Source organism: Cyprinodon tularosa, unplaced genomic scaffold (assembly GCF_016077235.1).
Source record: "Cyprinodon tularosa strain WSP-4 unplaced genomic scaffold, ASM1607723v1 ctg316, whole genome shotgun sequence".
NCBI classification, from domain to species: Eukaryota; Metazoa; Chordata; class Actinopteri; order Cyprinodontiformes; family Cyprinodontidae; genus Cyprinodon; species Cyprinodon tularosa.
The window spans coordinates 971,329-976,138 of NW_024039026.1; the positions used below are offsets into that span (position 1 = coordinate 971,329).

The 4,810-nt window shown below is 36.8% G+C and overlaps 1 long non-coding RNA gene across 1 annotated transcript; it reads left to right on the top strand.

The window, feature by feature from the left end:
• The first annotated feature begins 1,809 nt into the window (after window positions 1-1,809).
• LOC119788391 lies at window positions 1,810-2,348 on the top strand. The gene is made up of 3 exons (XR_005281457.1): window positions 1,810-1,889; window positions 1,973-2,149; window positions 2,224-2,348. It is a non-coding gene; the product is annotated as an uncharacterized LOC119788391 (long non-coding RNA).
• The last annotated feature ends 2,462 nt before the right edge of the window (window positions 2,349-4,810 follow it).

A 4,810-nucleotide genomic window follows, 5' to 3' on the forward strand; every position in this document is an offset into this window, starting at 1 on the left:
AGGCTTTTCATTATCTGGCGCCTGTTGATTGTGGAATTCTTGGTTATAAAGCAGGTGAACAGGTTGGTAGAGTGACCTTGAAAAAGGGGCCCAAAAGCTGCCAATGATCCTGCATACCGAGTGCAGGAGTCAACACACAGACAGCAAGACCAGGACATGACAAGGTTTTAATTTGCAGTTCTTCTCTCCAGCAAAAATTTTTTACTGCAGTGAATTGCAGACAGAATGCCTCTGCTTTCATAGAGTTACTTATTGTAAGGTCTCTGAAACATTTTTTTCAGACAATCCTGTCTTTCTTATTCTCACTTAGCAAATTATTATTCAAACATTTACTTTGTGACCTCAAATTTGAGCTGGAGACTTGGCTATCACTGATTTTCTCATGGATATACAATAATCTAATGCTTGAGTGAAATATTCCACACAAAAAAGCATTATTTTATTGCAGTTTTATTTTACAGTTACATCTGTTCAGTTTTTATTAATTCAAGTGTTGCAGCTGTTATGTAATAAAAATGTAAATATATGTTCAAAACAGAAATAATAAACTAATTATAAATAGTCTGAAAGAAAAAAGATAATACTTTACTTCATGTTATTTTTGGCAACTTTAACCTTTAATTTAGTTGCAAGTTTGATGTGTAAAGTAATGGCACTGATTGTTCTGTTGCACAAAAATATTCTGACTACCAGTAATACTTAGAAGGCAAAATGAATGCCAACCCAGTGTGTCTTGTGGGGTCCACTATTTTGATCCATCATGCAGGCTGCAGTATTTCACTGCAAATCATCAAACAGAATGCTACAGATGGTAACAGTTCTTCAGTGTGAATAAACCATGCTGTTTCGAAGAGACTTGCTGCTGCTTGAGCTGTATTTGATGCAAAACTGGAAACACTTTGGCTGCAGTATTCCATGTTTTTTACACTCATAAACAGAAAATAAAACATTTGTTGTAAAAAAAAAAAAAAAAAATGAAGAAAAAGATCCTTGTTTCATGAACACAATAAGAATCAGAAAGTGCCCATCTGATTATTCTTGCACAGAAAGAGATGTAGAATGAATTTAATCAAATTTATGATGACCTGGGTTTTGTTTAACCACTAGTAAATGTTATTAATTTTAATCCATAATAACATTTAGTAATTATAAATAACTGACCAAACCACAATAAATACGTTTATATAATCAAGCTGCTAACTCAAAAGAATGATTCAACTTTAAACTTGAGAGATAGCAGAACACTAATATACACTAATACTGTATATATTTTATCAAGCCTTATTTTATTAATTATAAAAATTTTCCTGTTACAAGCAATTATGCTGTTCAGTACTAATAAACTAGAATAAACAAAAACAACCATAGGAAGAACTTACAAAAAAGGGTTCAGCAAAACTGAAGTATGTTTAGCAGTAATTCTTAGAGATTTAAGTTAACCATGATTCATGCAGCTTAATTTCAGCTCTGAACAATTTTCAATCAAACAAGCAAAAACACGAATTCAAGGTGAATTTGGAATGTGGGGTAAAATGGTGGGACCCAAGCTTAAGCAAGATTACTTATTTCAGTGGCAGACAAAAGGCTAACAGCTTCTAGCTGGTCTTTTGAAGCACCTGGTTCGAGAAGGAATAAGAGAGAAGAAAAAGAAAGAGAGAGAAAAGTTGAACAGGAATGACGGATCTTACCTGGCCAACGGTGAGGTCATAAAATGTTGGGCTCACTGGATTGTGTGCTGAGCTGTGCTAGGGTTCTTTCTTATCTTTTCCTCCTTAGACTCCAGTCCTGACGGGCCTCCAGCTGGTTCCAATTGGACGCAATCAGGGAGCAGTATTTAGAGGAGTGGATTCCCTGGGACGGACGCCAGTCGGTTAAAGTTCCACACAGTGGTAACCTACCTGCTAGCTCTCCTAAGACTGAACAAGATAGTTTAGACTTAAGCTTACCTCCGTGTCCTCCTTCTCTCTCCTAGAAGCCTTGCTGTTTCCAAGCCGGTCCTCCTCCCAGTCTTCCTGGATCCTTCCCTCGACTGCTCACCTGCCTGTCCACCCTCTGGAGCTCTCAGGTCGAAGCCCTCCATCTCCGCCAAAGACTCAATCTCTGTGGGCTCATCCAACCTCCCCTCCAGCTGCTCCGCTCTCCAAGAACTGTAAGGAATCAGCATCTTCTCTAAATAACTCAGATCCTCCTGCCTGCATCTAACTTATATCTCTCTCCGCGCAGTTCCAGATGAAGCCGCAGTAATCCGAACCACCACGCCAGGCTGAACTTAACTCTGTAAAACTTTTCAATAAACAATCTAAAAACTGCTTCCTACTCGCATTGTGTCTGCGCCAGAGTTTACCTTTGAATCATGTCATAAAATAAGACTCCAGTAACAGCAATGTATGTTTATCAGTTCAGTTCAGGGCCACACACAATAAAACAAACATCGTGAAAGTAGGAGCAAAAAAACTATTTCCAGAGAAAGTATCAGCACTGAAACTCTTCTTCTAAGTTAACTACCTGCCCAGGAACGGTTTAAAAATATAAAAGAAAAAGGAAATGTTTTCCTTTGACAAGGAAGCCACATTCTCCACAGTCAGTTGACTCAGGAAGGAGGAGGAATGATCACCTGGCAACAAAGATGAATTATGGTGAGATTTGTAAATTCTCAAATTTTTAATAGATATAGAATACATGTTGCCAAAAGCCATCAGATGCGTTAGTCTTAAAACAGAAATGCAGTGAAATGTATAACTTGATCGTGTCAACCAGAAGTGGAAGTAAAACAAACATGGCTGCAGTGGTTTTAGCTCAAATAGCCCTAATTTCTTTCTTAAAAATTATGCTGTTGTGGAATTTTTTATTTATCAAAGAGGGAGACACTAACACTCAGTAAAGCAGAGAAGATCGATCTTTGTCTTTGCAAATTTATTCAAAATTATAAGCGTTTGAGGCTCCTCCTCTCAGAGAGGCAAAATGCCCAACCTAGTTTGATTTATCAATTAACTCTGCAAGTTGTGAAGCAATTCAAGAATGCGATACAGCACAACTGCTACTGCTGCTGTGATTGGCTAAAAGCTCAACACGCAACTTGATTTATCCAATCAGTTCAAAGAATTATAAAGAATGTCCCTCCCTTTTGCTAACACTGTCAACAGGAGGCTTTCCAGATAGACACGTGCAGTTCAATTTCAAACATTATCCATCTGACTATGCTAGGTTAGAGAAATTGTGCATCTCTCAGGATCTTCTCTGCTTGGCAACAAAGATGTCAGCCTCAGTTTGGGAGCACTTCATACAGGACACAACTGGGAAATCTGCAGGCCAATCATTCACACAGATTCCAAGCTTAATTAGCTTCTTCTGTAAAGGAATGATGCAGTGATACTAATCCAGCTTTACCAGCAAGGATACAGGGTACTTTACTTTACTTTACTTTACTGCATATTTCCAACACATAAAGCTGTAGCGGGGAAGGGTTTTCCTCACAGTGACAATGAGGTACAAAAGAAACTGGGCTTCACCTGTCTTTTATCACCTTTAGTGTGATATAAAACTTGCAAAGCATGCTGGGAGAGGGGACAATGCAAGCTCAAAGCAGTAGATCAAATTTTTTAGGTATTTATGGCAACAACAATTAAATTTTTGGAATTTTATTCTGACCTCCTTACTCAAAACTTTGTGGAACAAGCTTAGATCAAACCATTATACTGTAGTTTAAACTGCGCATTAATTGCAATTGACCTACTTAAAGGTGAATCTCAATCACAGATTAAAATCTTTTCATGCCACAAGCATCTATTCTTCCATAACATCTTTATAACTTGCTGTTCTTAAATGAACTGTGACTAGTTTCTCTGACCTAAATAAAGAAAATCATGACCCCATAAATGATATAAGCACCACTGTGTTTCATCACAAAGTTGCTGACGTGGATTCTTATTTCCTTTCCCAGCCAATGCTTTGCATGTAGGCCTAGAAGTCTGTTGTCTGGTCATACTGCCCTGTTAGAAGTTTATGTTATTCAATATTCAATCAAATAGTTTTCAGACTGTAATTTTTTGTTCTTTGAGACCTGAATTAGACTTTTGCTTAAAGACCTAAGTGATTGACATCATTCTTGTTCTGTTATGTAGAGGCAGCATTCTCCTTAATGTCTTTCAGGATTCTGATGACCTCACTATGTTGGATCTAAATGAAAAACAATATTGGAAGCCTACACCAGTGGCCAACATCTGCTGAAGGTAAAGAAGAATGCTGATATGCATTAATGAACAATGAACAACTATAAAGCAAGCTGTCCTTTGGGAGCTGGCAACCTAGAAAACCCCCACCCAAAAAATAAAACTGCTCAAAAAAGGATGCATTAAAAAAAAGTAGTATTTTTCTAGCAACTAATAAAGTAACAATAATATTACAGATGAATTAAAAGGTACAACATTGATTTACAAACAGCCTTTCAACTGAGCTTTCTGAGCTGAACTTTAAACTTACATCACCCTTATTGTTTTTGTTTTGTTTTTTTTTACAAACTGAGCGAATGTGTTTAAAATAGAATAGAAAATCCTTTTTGTTCTCCTACATTAGGGAAATTCTGGTGTTTACATCAGCAAAAAGATTATAGTAAAAAAATTGTCACACAAATGTGGACCTTAGAAAGGTCTATAAGAATAACAGAATATTGAAGAGTTAAAAAATAAACAAAATACTTTACTGTAAACTGTTTTAACAAGATAAATACTGCACACCTGGAGAATGAATAACCAATATAGAGCTATGGACAGTTTGACAGTAATGGATATCTTAAAACAGCAGCAACAAGAGA